This window comes from Chenopodium album, chromosome 20 (genome assembly GCF_948465745.1).
Source record: "Chenopodium album chromosome 20, dcCheAlbu1.1, whole genome shotgun sequence".
NCBI lineage: Eukaryota > Viridiplantae > Streptophyta > Magnoliopsida > Caryophyllales > Amaranthaceae > Chenopodium > Chenopodium album.
Window position 1 is genome coordinate 14,748,977 of NC_137853.1, and position 24,427 is coordinate 14,773,403.

Consider the following 24,427-nt stretch of genomic DNA (forward strand, 5'->3'; position numbering starts at 1 on the left):
AAATACAAGTTAGAGCGATAAGTAAATGGGTGCGATCATACCAGCACTAATGCACCGGATCCCATCAGAACTCCGCAGTTAAGCGTGCTTGGGCGAGAGTAGTACTAGGATGGGTGACCTCCTGGGAAGTCCTCGTGTTGCACCCCTTTTTTTGCCAAATTTGGAATTTTTTTTCGTTTTTGGTTACTTTGAGATGGGAAATGGTTTGAGGCGCGTAGATCTAGAAAAAATAACCAATTCGGAAAAAAAAATATTTAATTCGGGCGATCGGGCACAAAGTTACGGCATTTCGAAAGAAACCGGAGGCGGGAAAGAGTATAAATACAAGTTAGAGCGATAAGTAAATGGGTGCGATCATACCAGCACTAATGCACCGGATCCCATCAGAACTCCGCAGTTAAGCGTGCTTGGGCGAGAGTAGTACTAGGATGGGTGACCTCCTGGGAAGTCCTCGTGTTGCACCCCTTTTTTTGCCAAATTTGGAATTTTTTTTCGTTTTTGGTTACTTTGAGATGGGAAATGGTTTGAGGCGCGTAGATCTAGAAAAAATAACCAATTCGGAAAAAAAAATATTTAATTCGGGCGATCGGGCACAAAGTTACGGCATTTCGAAAGAAACCGGAGGCGGGAAAGAGTATAAATACAAGTTAGAGCGATAAGTAAATGGGTGCGATCATACCAGCACTAATGCACCGGATCCCATCAGAACTCCGCAGTTAAGCGTGCTTGGGCGAGAGTAGTACTAGGATGGGTGACCTCCTGGGAAGTCCTCGTGTTGCACCCCTTTTTTTGCCAAATTTGGAATTTTTTTTCGTTTTTGGTTACTTTGAGATGGGAAATGGTTTGAGGCGCGTAGATCTAGAAAAAATAACCAATTCGGAAAAAAAAATATTTAATTCGGGCGATCGGGCACAAAGTTACGGCATTTCGAAAGAAACCGGAGGCGGGAAAGAGTATAAATACAAGTTAGAGCGATAAGTAAATGGGTGCGATCATACCAGCACTAATGCACCGGATCCCATCAGAACTCCGCAGTTAAGCGTGCTTGGGCGAGAGTAGTACTAGGATGGGTGACCTCCTGGGAAGTCCTCGTGTTGCACCCCTTTTTTTGCCAAATTTGGAATTTTTTTTCGTTTTTGGTTACTTTGAGATGGGAAATGGTTTGAGGCGCGTAGATCTAGAAAAAATAACCAATTCGGAAAAAAAAATATTTAATTCGGGCGATCGGGCACAAAGTTACGGCATTTCGAAAGAAACCGGAGGCGGGAAAGAGTATAAATACAAGTTAGAGCGATAAGTAAATGGGTGCGATCATACCAGCACTAATGCACCGGATCCCATCAGAACTCCGCAGTTAAGCGTGCTTGGGCGAGAGTAGAACTAGGATGGGTGACCTCCTGGGAAGTCCTCGTGTTGCACCCCTTTTTTTGCCAAATTTGGAATTTTTTTTCGTTTTTGGTTACTTTGAGATGGGAAATGGTTTGAGGCGCGTAGATCTAGAAAAAATAACCAATTCGGAAAAAAAAATATTTAATTCGGGCGATCGGGCACAAAGTTACGGCATTTCGAAAGAAACCGGAGGCGGGAAAGAGTATAAATACAAGTTAGAGCGATAAGTAAATGGGTGCGATCATACCAGCACTAATGCACCGGATCCCATCAGAACTCCGCAGTTAAGCGTGCTTGGGCGAGAGTAGTACTAGGATGGGTGACCTCCTGGGAAGTCCTCGTGTTGCACCCCTTTTTTTGCCAAATTTGGAATTTTTTTTCGTTTTTGGTTACTTTGAGATGGGAAATGGTTTGAGGCGCGTAGATCTAGAAAAAATAACCAATTCGGAAAAAAAAATATTTAATTCGGGCGATCGGGCACAAAGTTACGGCATTTCGAAAGAAACCGGAGGCGGGAAAGAGTATAAATACAAGTTAGAGCGATAAGTAAATGGGTGCGATCATACCAGCACTAATGCACCGGATCCCATCAGAACTCCGCAGTTAAGCGTGCTTGGGCGAGAGTAGTACTAGGATGGGTGACCTCCTGGGAAGTCCTCGTGTTGCACCCCTTTTTTTGCCAAATTTGGAATTTTTTTTCGTTTTTGGTTACTTTGAGATGGGAAATGGTTTGAGGCGCGTAGATCTAGAAAAAATAACCAATTCGGAAAAAAAAATATTTAATTCGGGCGATCGGGCACAAAGTTACGGCATTTCGAAAGAAACCGGAGGCGGGAAAGAGTATAAATACAAGTTAGAGCGATAAGTAAATGGGTGCGATCATACCAGCACTAATGCACCGGATCCCATCAGAACTCCGCAGTTAAGCGTGCTTGGGCGAGAGTAGAACTAGGATGGGTGACCTCCTGGGAAGTCCTCGTGTTGCACCCCTTTTTTTGCCAAATTTGGAATTTTTTTTCGTTTTTGGTTACTTTGAGATGGGAAATGGTTTGAGGCGCGTAGATCTAGAAAAAATAACCAATTCGGAAAAAAAAATATTTAATTCGGGCGATCGGGCACAAAGTTACGGCATTTCGAAAGAAACCGGAGGCGGGAAAGAGTATAAATACAAGTTAGAGCGATAAGTAAATGGGTGCGATCATACCAGCACTAATGCACCGGATCCCATCAGAACTCCGCAGTTAAGCGTGCTTGGGCGAGAGTAGTACTAGGATGGGTGACCTCCTGGGAAGTCCTCGTGTTGCACCCCTTTTTTTGCCAAATTTGGAATTTTTTTTCGTTTTTGGTTACTTTGAGATGGGAAATGGTTTGAGGCGCGTAGATCTAGAAAAAATAACCAATTCGGAAAAAAAAATATTTAATTCGGGCGATCGGGCACAAAGTTACGGCATTTCGAAAGAAACCGGAGGCGGGAAAGAGTATAAATACAAGTTAGAGCGATAAGTAAATGGGTGCGATCATACCAGCACTAATGCACCGGATCCCATCAGAACTCCGCAGTTAAGCGTGCTTGGGCGAGAGTAGTACTAGGATGGGTGACCTCCTGGGAAGTCCTCGTGTTGCACCCCTTTTTTTGCCAAATTTGGAATTTTTTTTCGTTTTTGGTTACTTTGAGATGGGAAATGGTTTGAGGCGCGTAGATCTAGAAAAAATAACCAATTCGGAAAAAAAAATATTTAATTCGGGCGATCGGGCACAAAGTTACGGCATTTCGAAAGAAACCGGAGGCGGGAAAGAGTATAAATACAAGTTAGAGCGATAAGTAAATGGGTGCGATCATACCAGCACTAATGCACCGGATCCCATCAGAACTCCGCAGTTAAGCGTGCTTGGGCGAGAGTAGTACTAGGATGGGTGACCTCCTGGGAAGTCCTCGTGTTGCACCCCTTTTTTTGCCAAATTTGGAATTTTTTTTCGTTTTTGGTTACTTTGAGATGGGAAATGGTTTGAGGCGCGTAGATCTAGAAAAAATAACCAATTCGGAAAAAAAAATATTTAATTCGGGCGATCGGGCACAAAGTTACGGCATTTCGAAAGAAACCGGAGGCGGGAAAGAGTATAAATACAAGTTAGAGCGATAAGTAAATGGGTGCGATCATACCAGCACTAATGCACCGGATCCCATCAGAACTCCGCAGTTAAGCGTGCTTGGGCGAGAGTAGTACTAGGATGGGTGACCTCCTGGGAAGTCCTCGTGTTGCACCCCTTTTTTTGCCAAATTTGGAATTTTTTTTCGTTTTTGGTTACTTTGAGATGGGAAATGGTTTGAGGCGCGTAGATCTAGAAAAAATAACCAATTCGGAAAAAAAAATATTTAATTCGGGCGATCGGGCACAAAGTTACGGCATTTCGAAAGAAACCGGAGGCGGGAAAGAGTATAAATACAAGTTAGAGCGATAAGTAAATGGGTGCGATCATACCAGCACTAATGCACCGGATCCCATCAGAACTCCGCAGTTAAGCGTGCTTGGGCGAGAGTAGTACTAGGATGGGTGACCTCCTGGGAAGTCCTCGTGTTGCACCCCTTTTTTTGCCAAATTTGGAATTTTTTTTCGTTTTTGGTTACTTTGAGATGGGAAATGGTTTGAGGCGCGTAGATCTAGAAAAAATAACCAATTCGGAAAAAAAAATATTTAATTCGGGCGATCGGGCACAAAGTTACGGCATTTCGAAAGAAACCGGAGGCGGGAAAGAGTATAAATACAAGTTAGAGCGATAAGTAAATGGGTGCGATCATACCAGCACTAATGCACCGGATCCCATCAGAACTCCGCAGTTAAGCGTGCTTGGGCGAGAGTAGTACTAGGATGGGTGACCTCCTGGGAAGTCCTCGTGTTGCACCCCTTTTTTTGCCAAATTTGGAATTTTTTTTCGTTTTTGGTTACTTTGAGATGGGAAATGGTTTGAGGCGCGTAGATCTAGAAAAAATAACCAATTCGGAAAAAAAAATATTTAATTCGGGCGATCGGGCACAAAGTTACGGCATTTCGAAAGAAACCGGAGGCGGGAAAGAGTATAAATACAAGTTAGAGCGATAAGTAAATGGGTGCGATCATACCAGCACTAATGCACCGGATCCCATCAGAACTCCGCAGTTAAGCGTGCTTGGGCGAGAGTAGAACTAGGATGGGTGACCTCCTGGGAAGTCCTCGTGTTGCACCCCTTTTTTTGCCAAATTTGGAATTTTTTTTCGTTTTTGGTTACTTTGAGATGGGAAATGGTTTGAGGCGCGTAGATCTAGAAAAAATAACCAATTCGGAAAAAAAAATATTTAATTCGGGCGATCGGGCACAAAGTTACGGCATTTCGAAAGAAACCGGAGGCGGGAAAGAGTATAAATACAAGTTAGAGCGATAAGTAAATGGGTGCGATCATACCAGCACTAATGCACCGGATCCCATCAGAACTCCGCAGTTAAGCGTGCTTGGGCGAGAGTAGTACTAGGATGGGTGACCTCCTGGGAAGTCCTCGTGTTGCACCCCTTTTTTTGCCAAATTTGGAATTTTTTTTCGTTTTTGGTTACTTTGAGATGGGAAATGGTTTGAGGCGCGTAGATCTAGAAAAAATAACCAATTCGGAAAAAAAAATATTTAATTCGGGCGATCGGGCACAAAGTTACGGCATTTCGAAAGAAACCGGAGGCGGGAAAGAGTATAAATACAAGTTAGAGCGATAAGTAAATGGGTGCGATCATACCAGCACTAATGCACCGGATCCCATCAGAACTCCGCAGTTAAGCGTGCTTGGGCGAGAGTAGTACTAGGATGGGTGACCTCCTGGGAAGTCCTCGTGTTGCACCCCTTTTTTTGCCAAATTTGGAATTTTTTTTCGTTTTTGGTTACTTTGAGATGGGAAATGGTTTGAGGCGCGTAGATCTAGAAAAAATAACCAATTCGGAAAAAAAAATATTTAATTCGGGCGATCGGGCACAAAGTTACGGCATTTCGAAAGAAACCGGAGGCGGGAAAGAGTATAAATACAAGTTAGAGCGATAAGTAAATGGGTGCGATCATACCAGCACTAATGCACCGGATCCCATCAGAACTCCGCAGTTAAGCGTGCTTGGGCGAGAGTAGAACTAGGATGGGTGACCTCCTGGGAAGTCCTCGTGTTGCACCCCTTTTTTTGCCAAATTTGGAATTTTTTTTCGTTTTTGGTTACTTTGAGATGGGAAATGGTTTGAGGCGCGTAGATCTAGAAAAAATAACCAATTCGGAAAAAAAAATATTTAATTCGGGCGATCGGGCACAAAGTTACGGCATTTCGAAAGAAACCGGAGGCGGGAAAGAGTATAAATACAAGTTAGAGCGATAAGTAAATGGGTGCGATCATACCAGCACTAATGCACCGGATCCCATCAGAACTCCGCAGTTAAGCGTGCTTGGGCGAGAGTAGTACTAGGATGGGTGACCTCCTGGGAAGTCCTCGTGTTGCACCCCTTTTTTTGCCAAATTTGGAATTTTTTTTCGTTTTTGGTTACTTTGAGATGGGAAATGGTTTGAGGCGCGTAGATCTAGAAAAAATAACCAATTCGGAAAAAAAAATATTTAATTCGGGCGATCGGGCACAAAGTTACGGCATTTCGAAAGAAACCGGAGGCGGGAAAGAGTATAAATACAAGTTAGAGCGATAAGTAAATGGGTGCGATCATACCAGCACTAATGCACCGGATCCCATCAGAACTCCGCAGTTAAGCGTGCTTGGGCGAGAGTAGTACTAGGATGGGTGACCTCCTGGGAAGTCCTCGTGTTGCACCCCTTTTTTTGCCAAATTTGGAATTTTTTTTCGTTTTTGGTTACTTTGAGATGGGAAATGGTTTGAGGCGCGTAGATCTAGAAAAAATAACCAATTCGGAAAAAAAAATATTTAATTCGGGCGATCGGGCACAAAGTTACGGCATTTCGAAAGAAACCGGAGGCGGGAAAGAGTATAAATACAAGTTAGAGCGATAAGTAAATGGGTGCGATCATACCAGCACTAATGCACCGGATCCCATCAGAACTCCGCAGTTAAGCGTGCTTGGGCGAGAGTAGTACTAGGATGGGTGACCTCCTGGGAAGTCCTCGTGTTGCACCCCTTTTTTTGCCAAATTTGGAATTTTTTTTCGTTTTTGGTTACTTTGAGATGGGAAATGGTTTGAGGCGCGTAGATCTAGAAAAAATAACCAATTCGGAAAAAAAAATATTTAATTCGGGCGATCGGGCACAAAGTTACGGCATTTCGAAAGAAACCGGAGGCGGGAAAGAGTATAAATACAAGTTAGAGCGATAAGTAAATGGGTGCGATCATACCAGCACTAATGCACCGGATCCCATCAGAACTCCGCAGTTAAGCGTGCTTGGGCGAGAGTAGTACTAGGATGGGTGACCTCCTGGGAAGTCCTCGTGTTGCACCCCTTTTTTTGCCAAATTTGGAATTTTTTTTCGTTTTTGGTTACTTTGAGATGGGAAATGGTTTGAGGCGCGTAGATCTAGAAAAAATAACCAATTCGGAAAAAAAAATATTTAATTCGGGCGATCGGGCACAAAGTTACGGCATTTCGAAAGAAACCGGAGGCGGGAAAGAGTATAAATACAAGTTAGAGCGATAAGTAAATGGGTGCGATCATACCAGCACTAATGCACCGGATCCCATCAGAACTCCGCAGTTAAGCGTGCTTGGGCGAGAGTAGTACTAGGATGGGTGACCTCCTGGGAAGTCCTCGTGTTGCACCCCTTTTTTTGCCAAATTTGGAATTTTTTTTCGTTTTTGGTTACTTTGAGATGGGAAATGGTTTGAGGCGCGTAGATCTAGAAAAAATAACCAATTCGGAAAAAAAAATATTTAATTCGGGCGATCGGGCACAAAGTTACGGCATTTCGAAAGAAACCGGAGGCGGGAAAGAGTATAAATACAAGTTAGAGCGATAAGTAAATGGGTGCGATCATACCAGCACTAATGCACCGGATCCCATCAGAACTCCGCAGTTAAGCGTGCTTGGGCGAGAGTAGTACTAGGATGGGTGACCTCCTGGGAAGTCCTCGTGTTGCACCCCTTTTTTTGCCAAATTTGGAATTTTTTTTCGTTTTTGGTTACTTTGAGATGGGAAATGGTTTGAGGCGCGTAGATCTAGAAAAAATAACCAATTCGGAAAAAAAAATATTTAATTCGGGCGATCGGGCACAAAGTTACGGCATTTCGAAAGAAACCGGAGGCGGGAAAGAGTATAAATACAAGTTAGAGCGATAAGTAAATGGGTGCGATCATACCAGCACTAATGCACCGGATCCCATCAGAACTCCGCAGTTAAGCGTGCTTGGGCGAGAGTAGTACTAGGATGGGTGACCTCCTGGGAAGTCCTCGTGTTGCACCCCTTTTTTTGCCAAATTTGGAATTTTTTTTCGTTTTTGGTTACTTTGAGATGGGAAATGGTTTGAGGCGCGTAGATCTAGAAAAAATAACCAATTCGGAAAAAAAAATATTTAATTCGGGCGATCGGGCACAAAGTTACGGCATTTCGAAAGAAACCGGAGGCGGGAAAGAGTATAAATACAAGTTAGAGCGATAAGTAAATGGGTGCGATCATACCAGCACTAATGCACCGGATCCCATCAGAACTCCGCAGTTAAGCGTGCTTGGGCGAGAGTAGTACTAGGATGGGTGACCTCCTGGGAAGTCCTCGTGTTGCACCCCTTTTTTTGCCAAATTTGGAATTTTTTTTCGTTTTTGGTTACTTTGAGATGGGAAATGGTTTGAGGCGCGTAGATCTAGAAAAAATAACCAATTCGGAAAAAAAAATATTTAATTCGGGCGATCGGGCACAAAGTTACGGCATTTCGAAAGAAACCGGAGGCGGGAAAGAGTATAAATACAAGTTAGAGCGATAAGTAAATGGGTGCGATCATACCAGCACTAATGCACCGGATCCCATCAGAACTCCGCAGTTAAGCGTGCTTGGGCGAGAGTAGTACTAGGATGGGTGACCTCCTGGGAAGTCCTCGTGTTGCACCCCTTTTTTTGCCAAATTTGGAATTTTTTTTCGTTTTTGGTTACTTTGAGATGGGAAATGGTTTGAGGCGCGTAGATCTAGAAAAAATAACCAATTCGGAAAAAAAAATATTTAATTCGGGCGATCGGGCACAAAGTTACGGCATTTCGAAAGAAACCGGAGGCGGGAAAGAGTATAAATACAAGTTAGAGCGATAAGTAAATGGGTGCGATCATACCAGCACTAATGCACCGGATCCCATCAGAACTCCGCAGTTAAGCGTGCTTGGGCGAGAGTAGTACTAGGATGGGTGACCTCCTGGGAAGTCCTCGTGTTGCACCCCTTTTTTTGCCAAATTTGGAATTTTTTTTCGTTTTTGGTTACTTTGAGATGGGAAATGGTTTGAGGCGCGTAGATCTAGAAAAAATAACCAATTCGGAAAAAAAAATATTTAATTCGGGCGATCGGGCACAAAGTTACGGCATTTCGAAAGAAACCGGAGGCGGGAAAGAGTATAAATACAAGTTAGAGCGATAAGTAAATGGGTGCGATCATACCAGCACTAATGCACCGGATCCCATCAGAACTCCGCAGTTAAGCGTGCTTGGGCGAGAGTAGTACTAGGATGGGTGACCTCCTGGGAAGTCCTCGTGTTGCACCCCTTTTTTTGCCAAATTTGGAATTTTTTTTCGTTTTTGGTTACTTTGAGATGGGAAATGGTTTGAGGCGCGTAGATCTAGAAAAAATAACCAATTCGGAAAAAAAAATATTTAATTCGGGCGATCGGGCACAAAGTTACGGCATTTCGAAAGAAACCGGAGGCGGGAAAGAGTATAAATACAAGTTAGAGCGATAAGTAAATGGGTGCGATCATACCAGCACTAATGCACCGGATCCCATCAGAACTCCGCAGTTAAGCGTGCTTGGGCGAGAGTAGTACTAGGATGGGTGACCTCCTGGGAAGTCCTCGTGTTGCACCCCTTTTTTTGCCAAATTTGGAATTTTTTTTCGTTTTTGGTTACTTTGAGATGGGAAATGGTTTGAGGCGCGTAGATCTAGAAAAAATAACCAATTCGGAAAAAAAAATATTTAATTCGGGCGATCGGGCACAAAGTTACGGCATTTCGAAAGAAACCGGAGGCGGGAAAGAGTATAAATACAAGTTAGAGCGATAAGTAAATGGGTGCGATCATACCAGCACTAATGCACCGGATCCCATCAGAACTCCGCAGTTAAGCGTGCTTGGGCGAGAGTAGTACTAGGATGGGTGACCTCCTGGGAAGTCCTCGTGTTGCACCCCTTTTTTTGCCAAATTTGGAATTTTTTTTCGTTTTTGGTTACTTTGAGATGGGAAATGGTTTGAGGCGCGTAGATCTAGAAAAAATAACCAATTCGGAAAAAAAAATATTTAATTCGGGCGATCGGGCACAAAGTTACGGCATTTCGAAAGAAACCGGAGGCGGGAAAGAGTATAAATACAAGTTAGAGCGATAAGTAAATGGGTGCGATCATACCAGCACTAATGCACCGGATCCCATCAGAACTCCGCAGTTAAGCGTGCTTGGGCGAGAGTAGTACTAGGATGGGTGACCTCCTGGGAAGTCCTCGTGTTGCACCCCTTTTTTTGCCAAATTTGGAATTTTTTTTCGTTTTTGGTTACTTTGAGATGGGAAATGGTTTGAGGCGCGTAGATCTAGAAAAAATAACCAATTCGGAAAAAAAAATATTTAATTCGGGCGATCGGGCACAAAGTTACGGCATTTCGAAAGAAACCGGAGGCGGGAAAGAGTATAAATACAAGTTAGAGCGATAAGTAAATGGGTGCGATCATACCAGCACTAATGCACCGGATCCCATCAGAACTCCGCAGTTAAGCGTGCTTGGGCGAGAGTAGTACTAGGATGGGTGACCTCCTGGGAAGTCCTCGTGTTGCACCCCTTTTTTTGCCAAATTTGGAATTTTTTTTCGTTTTTGGTTACTTTGAGATGGGAAATGGTTTGAGGCGCGTAGATCTAGAAAAAATAACCAATTCGGAAAAAAAAATATTTAATTCGGGCGATCGGGCACAAAGTTACGGCATTTCGAAAGAAACCGGAGGCGGGAAAGAGTATAAATACAAGTTAGAGCGATAAGTAAATGGGTGCGATCATACCAGCACTAATGCACCGGATCCCATCAGAACTCCGCAGTTAAGCGTGCTTGGGCGAGAGTAGTACTAGGATGGGTGACCTCCTGGGAAGTCCTCGTGTTGCACCCCTTTTTTTGCCAAATTTGGAATTTTTTTTCGTTTTTGGTTACTTTGAGATGGGAAATGGTTTGAGGCGCGTAGATCTAGAAAAAATAACCAATTCGGAAAAAAAAATATTTAATTCGGGCGATCGGGCACAAAGTTACGGCATTTCGAAAGAAACCGGAGGCGGGAAAGAGTATAAATACAAGTTAGAGCGATAAGTAAATGGGTGCGATCATACCAGCACTAATGCACCGGATCCCATCAGAACTCCGCAGTTAAGCGTGCTTGGGCGAGAGTAGTACTAGGATGGGTGACCTCCTGGGAAGTCCTCGTGTTGCACCCCTTTTTTTGCCAAATTTGGAATTTTTTTTCGTTTTTGGTTACTTTGAGATGGGAAATGGTTTGAGGCGCGTAGATCTAGAAAAAATAACCAATTCGGAAAAAAAAATATTTAATTCGGGCGATCGGGCACAAAGTTACGGCATTTCGAAAGAAACCGGAGGCGGGAAAGAGTATAAATACAAGTTAGAGCGATAAGTAAATGGGTGCGATCATACCAGCACTAATGCACCGGATCCCATCAGAACTCCGCAGTTAAGCGTGCTTGGGCGAGAGTAGTACTAGGATGGGTGACCTCCTGGGAAGTCCTCGTGTTGCACCCCTTTTTTTGCCAAATTTGGAATTTTTTTTCGTTTTTGGTTACTTTGAGATGGGAAATGGTTTGAGGCGCGTAGATCTAGAAAAAATAACCAATTCGGAAAAAAAAATATTTAATTCGGGCGATCGGGCACAAAGTTACGGCATTTCGAAAGAAACCGGAGGCGGGAAAGAGTATAAATACAAGTTAGAGCGATAAGTAAATGGGTGCGATCATACCAGCACTAATGCACCGGATCCCATCAGAACTCCGCAGTTAAGCGTGCTTGGGCGAGAGTAGTACTAGGATGGGTGACCTCCTGGGAAGTCCTCGTGTTGCACCCCTTTTTTTGCCAAATTTGGAATTTTTTTTCGTTTTTGGTTACTTTGAGATGGGAAATGGTTTGAGGCGCGTAGATCTAGAAAAAATAACCAATTCGGAAAAAAAAATATTTAATTCGGGCGATCGGGCACAAAGTTACGGCATTTCGAAAGAAACCGGAGGCGGGAAAGAGTATAAATACAAGTTAGAGCGATAAGTAAATGGGTGCGATCATACCAGCACTAATGCACCGGATCCCATCAGAACTCCGCAGTTAAGCGTGCTTGGGCGAGAGGGCGAGAGTAGTACTAGGATGGGTGACCTCCTGGGAAGTCCTCGTGTTGCACCCCTTTTTTTGCCAAATTTGGAATTTTTTTTCGTTTTTGGTTACTTTGAGATGGGAAATGGTTTGAGGCGCGTAGATCTAGAAAAAATAACCAATTCGGAAAAAAAAATATTTAATTCGGACGATCGGGCACAAAGTTACGGCATTTCGAAAGAAACCGGAGGCGGGAAAGAGTATAAATACAAGTTAGAGCGATAAGTAAATGGGTGCGATCATACCAGCACTAATGCACCGGATCCCATCAGAACTCCGCAGTTAAGCGTGCTTGGGCGAGAGTAGTACTAGGATGGGTGACCTCCTGGGAAGTCCTCGTGTTGCACCCCTTTTTTTGCCAAATTTGGAATTTTTTTTCGTTTTTGGTTACTTTGAGATGGGAAATGGTTTGAGGCGCGTAGATCTAGAAAAAATAACCAATTCGGAAAAAAAAATATTTAATTCGGACGATCGGGCACAAAGTTACGGCATTTCGAAAGAAACCGGAGGCGGGAAAGAGTATAAATACAAGTTAGAGCGATAAGTAAATGGGTGCGATCATACCAGCACTAATGCACCGGATCCCATCAGAACTCCGCAGTTAAGCGTGCTTGGGCGAGAGTAGTACTAGGATGGGTGACCTCCTGGGAAGTCCTCGTGTTGCACCCCTTTTTTTGCCAAATTTGGAATTTTTTTTCGTTTTTGGTTACTTTGAGATGGGAAATGGTTTGAGGCGCGTAGATCTAGAAAAAATAACCAATTCGGAAAAAAAAATATTTAATTCGGACGATCGGGCACAAAGTTACGGCATTTCGAAAGAAACCGGAGGCGGGAAAGAGTATAAATACAAGTTAGAGCGATAAGTAAATGGGTGCGATCATACCAGCACTAATGCACCGGATCCCATCAGAACTCCGCAGTTAAGCGTGCTTGGGCGAGAGTAGTACTAGGATGGGTGACCTCCTGGGAAGTCCTCGTGTTGCACCCCTTTTTTTGCCAAATTTGGAATTTTTTTTCGTTTTTGGTTACTTTGAGATGGGAAATGGTTTGAGGCGCGTAGATCTAGAAAAAATAACCAATTCGGAAAAAAAAATATTTAATTCGGACGATCGGGCACAAAGTTACGGCATTTCGAAAGAAACCGGAGGCGGGAAAGAGTATAAATACAAGTTAGAGCGATAAGTAAATGGGTGCGATCATACCAGCACTAATGCACCGGATCCCATCAGAACTCCGCAGTTAAGCGTGCTTGGGAGAGAGTAGTACTAGGATGGGTGACCTCCTGGGAAGTCCTCGTGTTGCACCCCTTTTTTTGCCAAATTTGGAATTTTTTTTCGTTTTTGGTTACTTTGAGATGGGAAATGGTTTGAGGCGCGTAGATCTAGAAAAAATAACCAATTCGGAAAAAAAAATATTTAATTCGGACGATCGGGCACAAAGTTACGGCATTTCGAAAGAAACCGGAGGCGGGAAAGAGTATAAATACAAGTTAGAGCGATAAGTAAATGGGTGCGATCATACCAGCACTAATGCACCGGATCCCATCAGAACTCCGCAGTTAAGCGTGCTTGGGCGAGAGTAGTACTAGGATGGGTGACCTCCTGGGAAGTCCTCGTGTTGCACCCCTTTTTTTGCCAAATTTGGAATTTTTTTTCGTTTTTGGTTACTTTGAGATGGGAAATGGTTTGAGGCGCGTAGATCTAGAAAAAATAACCAATTCGGAAAAAAAAATATTTAATTCGGACGATCGGGCACAAAGTTACGGCATTTCGAAAGAAACCGGAGGCGGGAAAGAGTATAAATACAAGTTAGAGCGATAAGTAAATGGGTGCGATCATACCAGCACTAATGCACCGGATCCCATCAGAACTCCGCAGTTAAGCGTGCTTGGGCGAGAGTAGTACTAGGATGGGTGACCTCCTGGGAAGTCCTCGTGTTGCACCCCTTTTTTTGCCAAATTTGGAATTTTTTTTCGTTTTTGGTTACTTTGAGATGGGAAATGGTTTGAGGCGCGTAGATCTAGAAAAAATAACCAATTCGGAAAAAAAAAAATATTTAATTCGGACGATCGGGCACAAAGTTACGGCATTTCGAAAGAAACCGGAGGCGGGAAAGAGTATAAATACAAGTTAGAGCGATAAGTAAATGGGTGCGATCATACCAGCACTAATGCACCGGATCCCATCAGAACTCCGCAGTTAAGCGTGCTTGGGCGAGAGTAGTACTAGGATGGGTGACCTCCTGGGAAGTCCTCGTGTTGCACCCCTTTTTTTGCCAAATTTGGAATTTTTTTTCGTTTTTGGTTACTTTGAGATGGGAAATGGTTTGAGGCGCGTAGATCTAGAAAAAATAACCAATTCGGAAAAAAAAATATTTAATTCGGACGATCGGGCACAAAGTTACGGCATTTCGAAAGAAACCGGAGGCGGGAAAGAGTATAAATACAAGTTAGAGCGATAAGTAAATGGGTGCGATCATACCAGCACTAATGCACCGGATCCCATCAGAACTCCGCAGTTAAGCGTGCTTGGGCGAGAGTAGTACTAGGATGGGTGACCTCCTGGGAAGTCCTCGTGTTGCACCCCTTTTTTTGCCAAATTTGGAATTTTTTTTCGTTTTTGGTTACTTTGAGATGGGAAATGGTTTGAGGCGCGTAGATCTAGAAAAAATAACCAATTCGGAAAAAAAAATATTTAATTCGGACGATCGGGCACAAAGTTACGGCATTTCGAAAGAAACCGGAGGCGGGAAAGAGTATAAATACAAGTTAGAGCGATAAGTAAATGGGTGCGATCATACCAGCACTAATGCACCGGATCCCATCAGAACTCCGCAGTTAAGCGTGCTTGGGCGAGAGTAGTACTAGGATGGGTGACCTCCTGGGAAGTCCTCGTGTTGCACCCCTTTTTTTGCCAAATTTGGAATTTTTTTTCGTTTTTGGTTACTTTGAGATGGGAAATGGTTTGAGGCGCGTAGATCTAGAAAAAATAACCAATTCGGAAAAAAAAATATTTAATTCGGACGATCGGGCACAAAGTTACGGCCTTTCGAAAGAAACCGGAGGCGGGAAAGAGTATAAATACAAGTTAGAGCGATAAGTAAATGGGTGCGATCATACCAGCACTAATGCACCGGATCCCATCAGAACTCCGCAGTTAAGCGTGCTTGGGCGAGAGTAGTACTAGGATGGGTGACCTCCTGGGAAGTCCTCGTGTTGCACCCCTTTTTTTGCCAAATTTGGAATTTTTTTTCGTTTTTGGTTACTTTGAGATGGGAAATGGTTTGAGGCGCGTAGATCTAGAAAAAATAACCAATTCGGAAAAAAAAATATTTAATTCGGACGATCGGGCACAAAGTTACGGCATTTCGAAAGAAACCGGAGGCGGGAAAGAGTATAAATACAAGTTAGAGCGATAAGTAAATGGGTGCGATCATACCAGCACTAATGCACCGGATCCCATCAGAACTCCGCAGTTAAGCGTGCTTGGGCGAGAGTAGTACTAGGATGGGTGACCTCCTGGGAAGTCCTCGTGTTGCACCCCTTTTTTTGCCAAATTTGGAATTTTTTTTCGTTTTTGGTTACTTTGAGATGGGAAATGGCTTGAGGCGCGTAGATCTAGAAAAAATAACCAATTCGGAAAAAAAAATATTTAATTCGGACGATCGGGCACAAAGTTACGGCATTTCGAAAGAAACCGGAGGCGGGAAAGAGTATAAATACAAGTTAGAGCGATAAGTAAATGGGTGCGATCATACCAGCACTAATGCACCGGATCCCATCAGAACTCCGCAGTTAAGCGTGCTTGGGCGAGAGTAGTACTAGGATGGGTGACCTCCTGGGAAGTCCTCGTGTTGCACCCCTTTTTTTGCCAAATTTGGAATTTTTTTTCGTTTTTGGTTACTTTGAGATGGGAAATGGTTTGAGGCGCGTAGATCTAGAAAAAATAACCAATTCGGAAAAAAAAATATTTAATTCGGACGATCGGGCACAAAGTTACGGCATTTCGAAAGAAACCGGAGGCGGGAAAGAGTATAAATACAAGTTAGAGCGATAAGTAAATGGGTGCGATCATACCAGCACTAATGCACCGGATCCCATCAGAACTCCGCAGTTAAGCGTGCTTGGGCGAGAGTAGTACTAGGATGGGTGACCTCCTGGGAAGTCCTCGTGTTGCACCCCTTTTTTTGCCAAATTTGGAATTTTTTTTCGTTTTTGGTTACTTTGAGATGGGAAATGGCTTGAGGCGCGTAGATCTAGAAAAAATAACCAATTCGGAAAAAAAAATATTTAATTCGGACGATCGGGCACAAAGTTACGGCATTTCGAAAGAAACCGGAGGCGGGAAAGAGTATAAATACAAGTTAGAGCGATAAGTAAATGGGTGCGATCATACCAGCACTAATGCACCGGATCCCATCAGAACTCCGCAGTTAAGCGTGCTTGGGCGAGAGTAGTACTAGGATGGGTGACCTCCTGGGAAGTCCTCGTGTTGCACCCCTTTTTTTGCCAAATTTGGAATTTTTTTTCGTTTTTGGTTACTTTGAGATGGGAAATGGTTTGAGGCGCGTAGATCTAGAAAAAATAACCAATTCGGAAAAAAAAATATTTAATTCGGACGATCGGGCACAAAGTTACGGCATTTCGAAAGAAACCGGAGGCGGGAAAGAGTATAAATACAAGTTAGAGCGATAAGTAAATGGGTGCGATCATACCAGCACTAATGCACCGGATCCCATCAGAACTCCGCAGTTAAGCGTGCTTGGGCGAGAGTAGTACTAGGATGGGTGACCTCCTGGGAAGTCCTCGTGTTGCACCCCTTTTTTTGCCAAATTTGGAATTTTTTTTCGTTTTTGGTTACTTTGAGATGGGAAATGGTTTGAGGCGCGTAGATCTAGAAAAAATAACCAATTCGGAAAAAAAAATATTTAATTCGGACAATCGGGCACAAAGTTACGGCATTTCGAAAGAAACCGGAGGCGGGAAAGAGTATAAATACAAGTTAGAGCGATAAGTAAATGGGTGCGATCATACCAGCACTAATGCACCGGATCCCATCAGAACTCCGCAGTTAAGCGTGCTTGGGCGAGAGTAGTACTAGGATGGGTGACCTCCTGGGAAGTCCTCGTGTTGCACCCCTTTTTTTGCCAAATTTGGAATTTTTTTTCGTTTTTGGTTACTTTGAGATGGGAAATGGTTTGAGGCGCGTAGATCTAGAAAAAATAACCAATTCGGAAAAAAAAATATTTAATTCGGACGATCGGGCACAAAGTTACGGCATTTCGAAAGAAACCGGAGGCGGGAAAGAGTATAAATACAAGTTAGAGCGATAAGTAAATGGGTGCGATCATACCAGCACTAATGCACCGGATCCCATCAGAACTCCGCAGTTAAGCGTGCTTGGGCGAGAGTAGTACTAGGATGGGTGACCTCCTGGGAAGTCCTCGTGTTGCACCCCTTTTTTTGCCAAATTTGGAATTTTTTTTCGTTTTTGGTTACTTTGAGATGGGAAATGGTTTGAGGCGCGTAGATCTAGAAAAAATAACCAATTCGGAAAAAAAAAAATATTTAATTCGGACGATCGGGCACAAAGTTACGGCATTTCGAAAGAAACCGGAGGCGGGAAAGAGTATAAATACAAGTTAGAGCGATAAGTAAATGGGTGCGATCATACCAGCACTAATGCACCGGATCCCATCAGAACTCCGCAGTTAAGCGTGCTTGGGCGAGAGTAGTACTAGGATGGGTGACCTCCTGGGAAGTCCTCGTGTTGCACCCCTTTTTTTGCCAAATTTGGAATTTTTTTTCGTTTTTGGTTACTTTGAGATGGGAAATGGTTTGAGGCGCGTAGATCTAGAAAAAATAACCAATTCGGAAAAAAAAATATTTAATTCGGACGATCGGGCACAAAGTTACGGCATTTCGAAAGAAACCGGAGGCGGGAAAGAGTATAAATACAAGTTAGAGCGATAAGTAAATGGGTGCGATCATACCAGCACTAATGCACCGGATCCCATCAGAACTCCGGAGTTAAGCGTGCTTGGGCGAGAGTAGTACTAGGATGGGTGACCTCCTGGGAAGTCCTCGTGTTGCACCCCTTTTTTTGCCAAAGTTGGAATTTTTTTTCGTTTTTGGTTACTTTGAGATGGGAAATGGTTTGAGGCGCGTAGATCTAGAAAAAATAACCAATTCGGAAAAAAAAATATTTAATTCGGACGATCGGGCACAAAGTTACGGCATTTCGAAAGAAACCGGAGGCGGGAAAGAGTATAAATACAAGTTAGAGCGATAAGTAAATGGGTGCGATCATACCAGCACTAATGCACCGGATCCCATCAGAACTCCGCAGTTAAGCGTGCTTGGGCGAGAGTAGTACTAGGATGGGTGACCTCCTGGGAAGTCCTCGTGTTGCACCCCTTTTTTTGCCAAATTTGGAATTTTTTTTCGTTTTTGGTTACTTTGAGATGGGAAATGGTTTGAGGCGCGTAGATCTAGAAAAAATAACCAATTCGGAAAAAAAAATATTTAATTCGGACGATCGGGCACAAAGTTACGGCATTTCGAAAGAAACCGGAGGCGGGAAAGAGTATAAATACAAGTTAGAGCGATAAGTAAATGGGTGCGATCATACCAGCACTAATGCACCGGATCCCATCAGAACTCCGCAGTTAAGCGTGCTTGGGCGAGAGTAGTACTAGGATGGGTGACCTCCTGGGAAGTCTTCGTGTTGCACCCCTTTTTTTGCCAAATTTGGAATTTTTTTTCGTTTTTGGTTACTTTGAGATGGGTTTCCCGCTGCCAGTGGGTTTCCCGCTGCCAGTCCCAAGCCTGGATAAAGGAGGAGGGTTACGGTAGGCCAGTGACAGCCAGTATAAAACTTCGTCACATCCCATGACATGAGCCAAACAGATATTTTCGTGGGGGCGTTCCCTACTCAGCGACGCGCTGCACTTCCTAGACCCGGGTGTAGTGATAAGTATGCAAGGGTTGCTAGGTCGTCGCCCAGAAGCGACGCGCCACATTGCCCGAGTGTGGTGTCAAATGAGCAAGGGCGTGCCATTGGGGCGTTCCCTACTGAGCGACGCGCTGCACTTCCCAGACCCGGGTGCAGTGATAAGTATGTAAGGGTTGCTAGGTCGTCGCCCAGAAGCGACGCGCCATATTGCCCAATTGTGGTGTCAAATAATCAAGGGCTTGGAGTTGGGATCAGGAGGGAGCGTGGGAGAAAAGAATTTAGTTTGCGGATTGGTTCTTGGAATGTGGGGTCTCTTACGGGAAAATCAGCAGAATTGGTAGAAGTAATGAAAAGACGACGCGTGAACATCATGTGCCTCCAAGAGACAAGATGGACAGGAGAAGGAGCTCGAGGCTTGGTTTTGGGGTATAAGGTATGGTATGTTGGGCAAGAAACGAGCCACAGAACAAGGAATGGTGGAGCTAGGAACGGAGTTGGTGTGGTTCTCGATGAGAGGTTGGCAAAAGAGGTTATCGAGGTCTATCGGAAGAACGATAGGTTGATAAGGCTGAAGTTGCTATGTGGCAAGGAGATTGTGAATGTTATCAGTGCTTATGCTCCCCAAGTGGGTTTAGATGCAGAAGAGAAACGACAATTTTGGGAGGACCTAGACGAGGTGGTGCAGGGTGTCCACCACTCAGAGAAGTTATATATTGGAGGGGATCTAAATGGGCACGTTGGGGCGAGCCGAGATGGCTATGAGAGTGTCCATGGAGGCTTTGGGTATGGGCAGAGGGACGCCGGTGGTGAAGCTATTATGGATTTTGCCCAATCATATGATTTAATTTTGGCTAATACTTGGTTTAAGAAGAGGGATTCACACTTGATAACTTTTCGGAATGGAGCAAATGCAACTCAAATAGACTTCCTGCTCACAAGGAGCATAGATAGACAAAGTTGCATAAACTGTAAGGTTATCCCAGGGGAGAGTGTGGTCACCCAACACCGGCTATTGGTAATGACTATTCGTCTGAAAGAGAAGGCGAAGAAAAAAAGTTAGACAAGAAGAACCAAGGATAAGATGGTGGACCCTAAGGGATGCAAAAGCTAAGGTTTTTACAGAAAAGGTAATTGAAGAAGCGGATTGGGATGGAGAGGTGGATCCGGACATGACTTGGTTACGAATGAAGAACTGTTTCCTAAGAGTGGCCAAAGAGGTCTTAGGGGAAGTAAGGGGAAGAACTTCGGTACAGAGAGATACTTCGTGGTGGAATGAAGAGGTGAAAGCAGTAATTAAGCAAAAAAGGGAATGCTATCAAGCCTTAGGAAAATGTAGGAGTGATGAAACCTTTGCAGCGTATAAGGAGGCTAAGAGTAAGGCAAAGGCAGCTGTTCGCCAAGCAAAAGAAAAGGCATATCAGGAGGTTTATGAAAAGCTTGATTCCAAGGAGGGAGAAAGGATCATTTATAAGATGGCAAAGAGAAGACAAGAGGCAAGGAAGGATATTGGCATGGTGAAGTGTGTCAAAGATAAGAACCAAATGGTCCTAGTGCAAGAGGAGGGCATCAAGGACAGGTGGAAGGGGTACTTCGATGAATTATTTAATGGAAGTAATGGAGTTGTGATAGGAGATACCTCTATGAGTGATGAAGAAATCAACATGGAGTATGTGCGAAGGATTAGGAGAGTAGAGGTGGAGATTGCACTGAGGAAGATGAAACCTAAGAAGGCGGTTGGCCCTGATGGGGTACCGATAGAGGTGTGGAGGTGTTTGGGTAAGATTGGTATTGATTGGTTAACAAACCTTTTCAACAAGATATGGACGGCTACAAGGATCCCACAAGAGTGGAGGAAGAGCACCTTGGTCCCGGTTTATAAAAACAAAGGAGACGCTCAAGATTGTTCTAACTATCGAGGAATTAAGCTTATGAGCCATACTATGAAGTTGTGGGAAAGGGTGATTGAACAAAGGTTGAGGGCATGCACAAGCATTTCAGATAACCAATTTGGTTTTATGCCTGGGAGATCTACTATGGAGGCAATCCATTTGATAAGACAAATGATGGAGTTTTATAGGGTAAAGAAGAAAGATCTTCATATGGTCTTTATTGATTTAGAGAAGGCATATGACAAGGTGCCAAGAGAGATACTTTGGTGGGCAATGTTGAAGAAAGGTATCCCACGAAGGTATGTAGACCTAGTTAAGGATATGTATCGGGATGTGTCAACAAATGTGAGGACATGCGGAGGGTTGACAAAAGATTTCCCCTATTACAATCGGATTGCATCAAGGGTCTGCATTAAGCCCTTTTCTTTTTGCAACGGTTCTAGATGAATTAACTAGACCAATTCAAGATGAGGTTCCATGGTGTATGCTGTTCGCAGATGATATCGTTTTGGTGGATGAGACTAAGGATGGGGTTAATGTCAAGTTGGAGCAATGGAGGCAAAGGTTGGAATCTAGAGGGTTTAAGCTAAGTCGGAGTAAGACTGAATATTTGGTATGTCGTTTTGGCACTCAGAGGGGGACAAGCAATGAAGTGGTGAGTTTGGATGGAAAGGATTTGACCATGAGTGAATGTTTTAAGTACCTAGGGTCGATCATCCAGAAGAATGGTGACATTGATCAAGACGTGACCCACAGGATTAAGTCAGGGTGGCTTAAATGGAGAGCGGCCACGGGAGTGTTATGCGACCGCAGCATTCCCTTAAAGTTGAAGGGAAAATTCTACAGGACTGCCATAAGACCAGTGTTGCTCTATGGTACAGAATGTTGGGCTTCTAAGAAAGAGCATATTAAAAAGATGGAGGTTACGGAAATGCGCATGTTAAGGTGGATGTGTGGAAACACTTTAAGAGATAGAATCAGAAATGAGGTTATTCGCAAGAAAGTAGGTGTGGCGGGCATTGTAGATAAATTAAGGGAAAATCGTCTGCGTTGGTTTGGACATGTAAGACGGAGACCCGAGGGTGCACCGGTGCGAAGAGTGGAAGAGTGGGACCATGGAGGGATTAAACGAGGAAGAGGGAGACCAAAGATGACTTGGTTGGAAGGAGTGAGGAAGGATATGAAGTGCATGGATTTACGTGAGGATGAAGTTTTGGATCGTAAGGGATGGAGGAGAAAGATTTATGTTGATGACTACACGGAATAATCAAATTTGGTTCATGTTAGCCGACCCCACTTTTGGGATTAAGGCTTTGATTGATTGATTGATTGATTGGTTACTTTGAGATGGGAAATGGTTTGAGGCGCGTAGATCTAGAAAAAATAACCAATTCGGAAAAAAAAATATTTAATTCGGACGATCGGGCACAAAGTTACGGCATTTCGAAAGAAACCGGAGGCGGGAAAGAGTATAAATACAAGTTAGAGCGATAAGTAAATGGGTGCGATCATACCAGCACTAATGCACCGGATCCCATCAGAACTCCGCAGTTAAGCGTGCTTGGGCGAGAGTAGTACTAGGATGGGTGACCTCCTGGGAAGTCCTCGTGTTGCACCCCTTTTTTTGCCAAATTTGGAATTTTTTTTCGTTTTTGGTTACTTTGAGATGGGAAATGGTTTGAGGCGCGTAGATCTAGAAAAAATAACCAATTCGGAAAAAAAAAATATTTAATTCGGACGATCGGGCACAAAGTTACGGCATTTCGAAAGAAACCGGAGGCGGGAAAGAGTATAAATACAAGTTAGAGCGATAAGTAAATGGGTGCGATCATACCAGCACTAATGCACCGGATCCCATCAGAACTCCGCAGTTAAGCGTGCTTGGGCGAGAGTAGTACTAGGATGGGTGACCTCCTGGGAAGTCCTCGTGTTGCACCCCTTTTTTTGCCAAATTTGGAATTTTTTTTCGTTTTTGGTTACTTTGAGATGGGAAATGGTTTGAGGCGCGTAGATCTAGAAAAAATAACCAATTCGGAAAAAAAAAATATTTAATTCGGACGATCGGGCACAAAGTTACGGCATTTCGAAAGAAACCGGAGGCGGGAAAGAGTATAAATACAAGTTAGAGCGATAAGTAAATGGGTGCGATCATACCAGCACTAATGCACCGGATCCCATCAGAACTCCGTAGTTAAGCGTGCTTGGGCGAGAGTAGTACTAGGATGGGTGACCTCCTGGGAAGTCCTCGTGTTGCACCCCTTTTTTTGCCAAATTTGGAATTTTTTTTCGTTTTTGGTTACTTTGAGATGGGAAATGGTTTGAGGCGCGTAGATCTAGAAAAAATAACCAATTCGGAAAAAAAAAATATTTAATTCGGACGATCGGGCACAAAGTTACGGCATTTCGAAAGAAACCGGAGGCGGGAAAGAGTATAAATACAAGTTAGAGCGATAAGTAAATGGGTGCGATCATACCAGCACTAATGCACCGGATCCCATCAGAACTCCGCAGTTAAGCGTGCTTGGGCGAGAGTAGTACTAGGATGGGTGACCTCCTGGGAAGTCCTCGTGTTGCACCCCTTTTTTTGCCAAATTTGGAATTTTTTTTCGTTTTTGGTTACTTTGAGATGGGAAATGGTTTGAGGCGCGTAGATCTAGAAAAAATAACCAATTCGGAAAAAAAAATATTTAATTCGGACGATCGGGCACAAAGTTACGGCATTTCGAAAGAAACCGGAGGCGGGAAAGAGTATAAATACAAGTTAGAGCGATAAGTAAATGGGTGCGATCATACCAGCACTAATGCACCGGATCCCATCAGAACTCCGCAGTTAAGCGTGCTTGGGCGAGAGTAGTACTAGGATGGGTGACCTCCTGGGAAGTCCTCGTGTTGCACCCCTTTTTTTGCCAAATTTGGAATTTTTTTTCGTTTTTGGTTACTTTGAGATGGGAAATGGTTTGAGGCGCGTAGATCTAGAAAAAATAACCAATTCGGAAAAAAAAAAATATTTAATTCGGACGATCGGGCACAAAGTTACGGCATTTCGAAAGAAACCGGAGGCGGGAAAGAGTATAAATACAAGTTAGAGCGATAAGTAAATGGGTGCGATCATACCAGCACTAATGCACCGGATCCCATCAGAACTCCGCAGTTAAGCGTGCTTGGGCGAGAGTAGTACTAGGATGGGTGACCTCCTGGGAAGTCCTCGTGTTGCACCCCTTTTTTTGCCAAATTTGGAATTTTTTTTCGTTTTTGGTTACTTTGAGATGGGAAATGGTTTGAGGCGCGTAGATCTAGAAAAAATAACCAATTCGGAAAAAAAAATATTTAATTCGGACGATCGGGCACAAAGTTACGGCATTTCGAAAGAAACCGGAGGCGGGAAAGAGTATAAATACAAGTTAGAGCGATAAGTAAATGGGTGCGATCATACCAGCACTAATGCACCGGATCCCATCAGAACTCCGCAGTTAAGCGTGCTTGGGCGAGAGTAGTACTAGGATGGGTGACCTCCTGGGAAGTCCTCGTGTTGCACCCCTTTTTTTGCCAAATTTGGAATTTTTTTTCGTTTTTGCTTACTTTGAGATGGGAAATGGTTTGAGGCGCGTAGATCTAGAAAAAATAACCAATTCGGAAAAAAAAATATTTAATTCGGACGA

General features: G+C 43.7%; 65 non-coding genes and 1 pseudogene across 65 annotated transcripts; all 66 read left to right on the forward strand.

The window, feature by feature from the left end:
• Positions 1–27: 27 nt before the first annotated feature.
• On the forward strand, positions 28–146 carry LOC145599574 (5S ribosomal RNA). Its single transcript, XR_014103844.1, has one exon. It is a non-coding gene; the product is annotated as a 5S ribosomal RNA (ribosomal RNA).
• A 200-nt stretch (positions 147–346) lies between these two features.
• Positions 347–465, forward strand: LOC145599586 (5S ribosomal RNA). Its single transcript, XR_014103857.1, has one exon. It is a non-coding gene; the product is annotated as a 5S ribosomal RNA (ribosomal RNA).
• Positions 466–665: 200 nt separating this feature from the next.
• LOC145599597 (5S ribosomal RNA) lies at positions 666–784 on the forward strand. Its single transcript, XR_014103868.1, has one exon. It is a non-coding gene; the product is annotated as a 5S ribosomal RNA (ribosomal RNA).
• Positions 785–984: 200 nt separating this feature from the next.
• LOC145599608 (5S ribosomal RNA) lies at positions 985–1,103 on the forward strand. Its single transcript, XR_014103879.1, has one exon. It is a non-coding gene; the product is annotated as a 5S ribosomal RNA (ribosomal RNA).
• A 200-nt stretch (positions 1,104–1,303) lies between these two features.
• On the forward strand, positions 1,304–1,422 carry LOC145599776 (5S ribosomal RNA). The gene has a single exon (XR_014104043.1). It is a non-coding gene; the product is annotated as a 5S ribosomal RNA (ribosomal RNA).
• Positions 1,423–1,622: 200 nt separating this feature from the next.
• LOC145599619 (5S ribosomal RNA) lies at positions 1,623–1,741 on the forward strand. The gene has a single exon (XR_014103890.1). It is a non-coding gene; the product is annotated as a 5S ribosomal RNA (ribosomal RNA).
• Positions 1,742–1,941: 200 nt separating this feature from the next.
• Positions 1,942–2,060, forward strand: LOC145599631 (5S ribosomal RNA). The gene has a single exon (XR_014103901.1). It is a non-coding gene; the product is annotated as a 5S ribosomal RNA (ribosomal RNA).
• A 200-nt stretch (positions 2,061–2,260) lies between these two features.
• On the forward strand, positions 2,261–2,379 carry LOC145599777 (5S ribosomal RNA). Its single transcript, XR_014104044.1, has one exon. It is a non-coding gene; the product is annotated as a 5S ribosomal RNA (ribosomal RNA).
• A 200-nt stretch (positions 2,380–2,579) lies between these two features.
• Positions 2,580–2,698, forward strand: LOC145599644 (5S ribosomal RNA). The gene has a single exon (XR_014103913.1). It is a non-coding gene; the product is annotated as a 5S ribosomal RNA (ribosomal RNA).
• Positions 2,699–2,898: 200 nt separating this feature from the next.
• On the forward strand, positions 2,899–3,017 carry LOC145599655 (5S ribosomal RNA). Its single transcript, XR_014103924.1, has one exon. It is a non-coding gene; the product is annotated as a 5S ribosomal RNA (ribosomal RNA).
• Positions 3,018–3,217: 200 nt separating this feature from the next.
• Positions 3,218–3,336, forward strand: LOC145599666 (5S ribosomal RNA). Its single transcript, XR_014103935.1, has one exon. It is a non-coding gene; the product is annotated as a 5S ribosomal RNA (ribosomal RNA).
• A 200-nt stretch (positions 3,337–3,536) lies between these two features.
• On the forward strand, positions 3,537–3,655 carry LOC145599677 (5S ribosomal RNA). Its single transcript, XR_014103947.1, has one exon. It is a non-coding gene; the product is annotated as a 5S ribosomal RNA (ribosomal RNA).
• Positions 3,656–3,855: 200 nt separating this feature from the next.
• Positions 3,856–3,974, forward strand: LOC145599689 (5S ribosomal RNA). Its single transcript, XR_014103959.1, has one exon. It is a non-coding gene; the product is annotated as a 5S ribosomal RNA (ribosomal RNA).
• A 200-nt stretch (positions 3,975–4,174) lies between these two features.
• LOC145599700 (5S ribosomal RNA) lies at positions 4,175–4,293 on the forward strand. The gene has a single exon (XR_014103970.1). It is a non-coding gene; the product is annotated as a 5S ribosomal RNA (ribosomal RNA).
• Positions 4,294–4,493: 200 nt separating this feature from the next.
• Positions 4,494–4,612, forward strand: LOC145599778 (5S ribosomal RNA). Its single transcript, XR_014104045.1, has one exon. It is a non-coding gene; the product is annotated as a 5S ribosomal RNA (ribosomal RNA).
• Positions 4,613–4,812: 200 nt separating this feature from the next.
• On the forward strand, positions 4,813–4,931 carry LOC145599711 (5S ribosomal RNA). The gene has a single exon (XR_014103981.1). It is a non-coding gene; the product is annotated as a 5S ribosomal RNA (ribosomal RNA).
• A 200-nt stretch (positions 4,932–5,131) lies between these two features.
• Positions 5,132–5,250, forward strand: LOC145599723 (5S ribosomal RNA). Its single transcript, XR_014103992.1, has one exon. It is a non-coding gene; the product is annotated as a 5S ribosomal RNA (ribosomal RNA).
• A 200-nt stretch (positions 5,251–5,450) lies between these two features.
• Positions 5,451–5,569, forward strand: LOC145599779 (5S ribosomal RNA). The gene has a single exon (XR_014104046.1). It is a non-coding gene; the product is annotated as a 5S ribosomal RNA (ribosomal RNA).
• Positions 5,570–5,769: 200 nt separating this feature from the next.
• On the forward strand, positions 5,770–5,888 carry LOC145599735 (5S ribosomal RNA). The gene has a single exon (XR_014104003.1). It is a non-coding gene; the product is annotated as a 5S ribosomal RNA (ribosomal RNA).
• A 200-nt stretch (positions 5,889–6,088) lies between these two features.
• LOC145599747 (5S ribosomal RNA) lies at positions 6,089–6,207 on the forward strand. Its single transcript, XR_014104014.1, has one exon. It is a non-coding gene; the product is annotated as a 5S ribosomal RNA (ribosomal RNA).
• Positions 6,208–6,407: 200 nt separating this feature from the next.
• Positions 6,408–6,526, forward strand: LOC145599759 (5S ribosomal RNA). Its single transcript, XR_014104026.1, has one exon. It is a non-coding gene; the product is annotated as a 5S ribosomal RNA (ribosomal RNA).
• Positions 6,527–6,726: 200 nt separating this feature from the next.
• Positions 6,727–6,845, forward strand: LOC145599770 (5S ribosomal RNA). The gene has a single exon (XR_014104037.1). It is a non-coding gene; the product is annotated as a 5S ribosomal RNA (ribosomal RNA).
• Positions 6,846–7,045: 200 nt separating this feature from the next.
• LOC145599781 (5S ribosomal RNA) lies at positions 7,046–7,164 on the forward strand. Its single transcript, XR_014104048.1, has one exon. It is a non-coding gene; the product is annotated as a 5S ribosomal RNA (ribosomal RNA).
• A 200-nt stretch (positions 7,165–7,364) lies between these two features.
• On the forward strand, positions 7,365–7,483 carry LOC145599792 (5S ribosomal RNA). Its single transcript, XR_014104059.1, has one exon. It is a non-coding gene; the product is annotated as a 5S ribosomal RNA (ribosomal RNA).
• Positions 7,484–7,683: 200 nt separating this feature from the next.
• LOC145599803 (5S ribosomal RNA) lies at positions 7,684–7,802 on the forward strand. The gene has a single exon (XR_014104070.1). It is a non-coding gene; the product is annotated as a 5S ribosomal RNA (ribosomal RNA).
• Positions 7,803–8,002: 200 nt separating this feature from the next.
• LOC145599815 (5S ribosomal RNA) lies at positions 8,003–8,121 on the forward strand. The gene has a single exon (XR_014104081.1). It is a non-coding gene; the product is annotated as a 5S ribosomal RNA (ribosomal RNA).
• A 200-nt stretch (positions 8,122–8,321) lies between these two features.
• On the forward strand, positions 8,322–8,440 carry LOC145599825 (5S ribosomal RNA). Its single transcript, XR_014104086.1, has one exon. It is a non-coding gene; the product is annotated as a 5S ribosomal RNA (ribosomal RNA).
• A 200-nt stretch (positions 8,441–8,640) lies between these two features.
• LOC145599830 (5S ribosomal RNA) lies at positions 8,641–8,759 on the forward strand. Its single transcript, XR_014104091.1, has one exon. It is a non-coding gene; the product is annotated as a 5S ribosomal RNA (ribosomal RNA).
• Positions 8,760–8,959: 200 nt separating this feature from the next.
• LOC145599842 (5S ribosomal RNA) lies at positions 8,960–9,078 on the forward strand. Its single transcript, XR_014104099.1, has one exon. It is a non-coding gene; the product is annotated as a 5S ribosomal RNA (ribosomal RNA).
• Positions 9,079–9,278: 200 nt separating this feature from the next.
• LOC145599853 (5S ribosomal RNA) lies at positions 9,279–9,397 on the forward strand. The gene has a single exon (XR_014104109.1). It is a non-coding gene; the product is annotated as a 5S ribosomal RNA (ribosomal RNA).
• A 200-nt stretch (positions 9,398–9,597) lies between these two features.
• On the forward strand, positions 9,598–9,716 carry LOC145599866 (5S ribosomal RNA). The gene has a single exon (XR_014104121.1). It is a non-coding gene; the product is annotated as a 5S ribosomal RNA (ribosomal RNA).
• Positions 9,717–9,916: 200 nt separating this feature from the next.
• On the forward strand, positions 9,917–10,035 carry LOC145599878 (5S ribosomal RNA). Its single transcript, XR_014104132.1, has one exon. It is a non-coding gene; the product is annotated as a 5S ribosomal RNA (ribosomal RNA).
• Positions 10,036–10,235: 200 nt separating this feature from the next.
• Positions 10,236–10,354, forward strand: LOC145599889 (5S ribosomal RNA). The gene has a single exon (XR_014104140.1). It is a non-coding gene; the product is annotated as a 5S ribosomal RNA (ribosomal RNA).
• Positions 10,355–10,554: 200 nt separating this feature from the next.
• LOC145599902 (5S ribosomal RNA) lies at positions 10,555–10,673 on the forward strand. Its single transcript, XR_014104149.1, has one exon. It is a non-coding gene; the product is annotated as a 5S ribosomal RNA (ribosomal RNA).
• Positions 10,674–10,873: 200 nt separating this feature from the next.
• Positions 10,874–10,992, forward strand: LOC145599913 (5S ribosomal RNA). Its single transcript, XR_014104160.1, has one exon. It is a non-coding gene; the product is annotated as a 5S ribosomal RNA (ribosomal RNA).
• A 200-nt stretch (positions 10,993–11,192) lies between these two features.
• LOC145599924 (5S ribosomal RNA) lies at positions 11,193–11,311 on the forward strand. Its single transcript, XR_014104171.1, has one exon. It is a non-coding gene; the product is annotated as a 5S ribosomal RNA (ribosomal RNA).
• A 200-nt stretch (positions 11,312–11,511) lies between these two features.
• LOC145599936 (5S ribosomal RNA) lies at positions 11,512–11,630 on the forward strand. Its single transcript, XR_014104181.1, has one exon. It is a non-coding gene; the product is annotated as a 5S ribosomal RNA (ribosomal RNA).
• A 200-nt stretch (positions 11,631–11,830) lies between these two features.
• Positions 11,831–11,957, forward strand: LOC145599810 (5S ribosomal RNA; annotated as a pseudogene).
• A 200-nt stretch (positions 11,958–12,157) lies between these two features.
• LOC145599947 (5S ribosomal RNA) lies at positions 12,158–12,276 on the forward strand. Its single transcript, XR_014104190.1, has one exon. It is a non-coding gene; the product is annotated as a 5S ribosomal RNA (ribosomal RNA).
• Positions 12,277–12,476: 200 nt separating this feature from the next.
• On the forward strand, positions 12,477–12,595 carry LOC145599958 (5S ribosomal RNA). Its single transcript, XR_014104199.1, has one exon. It is a non-coding gene; the product is annotated as a 5S ribosomal RNA (ribosomal RNA).
• Positions 12,596–12,795: 200 nt separating this feature from the next.
• Positions 12,796–12,914, forward strand: LOC145599970 (5S ribosomal RNA). The gene has a single exon (XR_014104210.1). It is a non-coding gene; the product is annotated as a 5S ribosomal RNA (ribosomal RNA).
• Positions 12,915–13,114: 200 nt separating this feature from the next.
• On the forward strand, positions 13,115–13,233 carry LOC145599769 (5S ribosomal RNA). The gene has a single exon (XR_014104036.1). It is a non-coding gene; the product is annotated as a 5S ribosomal RNA (ribosomal RNA).
• Positions 13,234–13,433: 200 nt separating this feature from the next.
• On the forward strand, positions 13,434–13,552 carry LOC145599982 (5S ribosomal RNA). The gene has a single exon (XR_014104222.1). It is a non-coding gene; the product is annotated as a 5S ribosomal RNA (ribosomal RNA).
• Positions 13,553–13,752: 200 nt separating this feature from the next.
• Positions 13,753–13,871, forward strand: LOC145599994 (5S ribosomal RNA). The gene has a single exon (XR_014104230.1). It is a non-coding gene; the product is annotated as a 5S ribosomal RNA (ribosomal RNA).
• A 202-nt stretch (positions 13,872–14,073) lies between these two features.
• LOC145599995 (5S ribosomal RNA) lies at positions 14,074–14,192 on the forward strand. The gene has a single exon (XR_014104231.1). It is a non-coding gene; the product is annotated as a 5S ribosomal RNA (ribosomal RNA).
• Positions 14,193–14,392: 200 nt separating this feature from the next.
• LOC145599996 (5S ribosomal RNA) lies at positions 14,393–14,511 on the forward strand. The gene has a single exon (XR_014104232.1). It is a non-coding gene; the product is annotated as a 5S ribosomal RNA (ribosomal RNA).
• Positions 14,512–14,711: 200 nt separating this feature from the next.
• On the forward strand, positions 14,712–14,830 carry LOC145599997 (5S ribosomal RNA). Its single transcript, XR_014104233.1, has one exon. It is a non-coding gene; the product is annotated as a 5S ribosomal RNA (ribosomal RNA).
• A 200-nt stretch (positions 14,831–15,030) lies between these two features.
• LOC145599524 (5S ribosomal RNA) lies at positions 15,031–15,149 on the forward strand. Its single transcript, XR_014103789.1, has one exon. It is a non-coding gene; the product is annotated as a 5S ribosomal RNA (ribosomal RNA).
• Positions 15,150–15,349: 200 nt separating this feature from the next.
• On the forward strand, positions 15,350–15,468 carry LOC145599525 (5S ribosomal RNA). Its single transcript, XR_014103790.1, has one exon. It is a non-coding gene; the product is annotated as a 5S ribosomal RNA (ribosomal RNA).
• A 200-nt stretch (positions 15,469–15,668) lies between these two features.
• LOC145599526 (5S ribosomal RNA) lies at positions 15,669–15,787 on the forward strand. The gene has a single exon (XR_014103791.1). It is a non-coding gene; the product is annotated as a 5S ribosomal RNA (ribosomal RNA).
• Positions 15,788–15,987: 200 nt separating this feature from the next.
• LOC145599527 (5S ribosomal RNA) lies at positions 15,988–16,106 on the forward strand. The gene has a single exon (XR_014103792.1). It is a non-coding gene; the product is annotated as a 5S ribosomal RNA (ribosomal RNA).
• Positions 16,107–16,306: 200 nt separating this feature from the next.
• LOC145599528 (5S ribosomal RNA) lies at positions 16,307–16,425 on the forward strand. The gene has a single exon (XR_014103793.1). It is a non-coding gene; the product is annotated as a 5S ribosomal RNA (ribosomal RNA).
• Positions 16,426–16,625: 200 nt separating this feature from the next.
• On the forward strand, positions 16,626–16,744 carry LOC145599530 (5S ribosomal RNA). The gene has a single exon (XR_014103795.1). It is a non-coding gene; the product is annotated as a 5S ribosomal RNA (ribosomal RNA).
• A 200-nt stretch (positions 16,745–16,944) lies between these two features.
• LOC145599531 (5S ribosomal RNA) lies at positions 16,945–17,063 on the forward strand. The gene has a single exon (XR_014103796.1). It is a non-coding gene; the product is annotated as a 5S ribosomal RNA (ribosomal RNA).
• Positions 17,064–17,263: 200 nt separating this feature from the next.
• Positions 17,264–17,382, forward strand: LOC145599532 (5S ribosomal RNA). The gene has a single exon (XR_014103797.1). It is a non-coding gene; the product is annotated as a 5S ribosomal RNA (ribosomal RNA).
• A 202-nt stretch (positions 17,383–17,584) lies between these two features.
• On the forward strand, positions 17,585–17,703 carry LOC145599533 (5S ribosomal RNA). The gene has a single exon (XR_014103798.1). It is a non-coding gene; the product is annotated as a 5S ribosomal RNA (ribosomal RNA).
• Positions 17,704–17,903: 200 nt separating this feature from the next.
• On the forward strand, positions 17,904–18,022 carry LOC145599676 (5S ribosomal RNA). Its single transcript, XR_014103946.1, has one exon. It is a non-coding gene; the product is annotated as a 5S ribosomal RNA (ribosomal RNA).
• A 200-nt stretch (positions 18,023–18,222) lies between these two features.
• On the forward strand, positions 18,223–18,341 carry LOC145599535 (5S ribosomal RNA). Its single transcript, XR_014103800.1, has one exon. It is a non-coding gene; the product is annotated as a 5S ribosomal RNA (ribosomal RNA).
• A 200-nt stretch (positions 18,342–18,541) lies between these two features.
• Positions 18,542–18,660, forward strand: LOC145599721 (5S ribosomal RNA). The gene has a single exon (XR_014103990.1). It is a non-coding gene; the product is annotated as a 5S ribosomal RNA (ribosomal RNA).
• A 3,608-nt stretch (positions 18,661–22,268) lies between these two features.
• On the forward strand, positions 22,269–22,387 carry LOC145599536 (5S ribosomal RNA). Its single transcript, XR_014103801.1, has one exon. It is a non-coding gene; the product is annotated as a 5S ribosomal RNA (ribosomal RNA).
• A 201-nt stretch (positions 22,388–22,588) lies between these two features.
• LOC145599537 (5S ribosomal RNA) lies at positions 22,589–22,707 on the forward strand. Its single transcript, XR_014103802.1, has one exon. It is a non-coding gene; the product is annotated as a 5S ribosomal RNA (ribosomal RNA).
• A 201-nt stretch (positions 22,708–22,908) lies between these two features.
• Positions 22,909–23,027, forward strand: LOC145599671 (5S ribosomal RNA). Its single transcript, XR_014103941.1, has one exon. It is a non-coding gene; the product is annotated as a 5S ribosomal RNA (ribosomal RNA).
• A 201-nt stretch (positions 23,028–23,228) lies between these two features.
• Positions 23,229–23,347, forward strand: LOC145599538 (5S ribosomal RNA). Its single transcript, XR_014103803.1, has one exon. It is a non-coding gene; the product is annotated as a 5S ribosomal RNA (ribosomal RNA).
• A 200-nt stretch (positions 23,348–23,547) lies between these two features.
• Positions 23,548–23,666, forward strand: LOC145599539 (5S ribosomal RNA). Its single transcript, XR_014103804.1, has one exon. It is a non-coding gene; the product is annotated as a 5S ribosomal RNA (ribosomal RNA).
• Positions 23,667–23,868: 202 nt separating this feature from the next.
• LOC145599540 (5S ribosomal RNA) lies at positions 23,869–23,987 on the forward strand. Its single transcript, XR_014103805.1, has one exon. It is a non-coding gene; the product is annotated as a 5S ribosomal RNA (ribosomal RNA).
• A 200-nt stretch (positions 23,988–24,187) lies between these two features.
• LOC145599542 (5S ribosomal RNA) lies at positions 24,188–24,306 on the forward strand. Its single transcript, XR_014103807.1, has one exon. It is a non-coding gene; the product is annotated as a 5S ribosomal RNA (ribosomal RNA).
• The last annotated feature ends 121 nt before the right edge of the window (positions 24,307–24,427 follow it).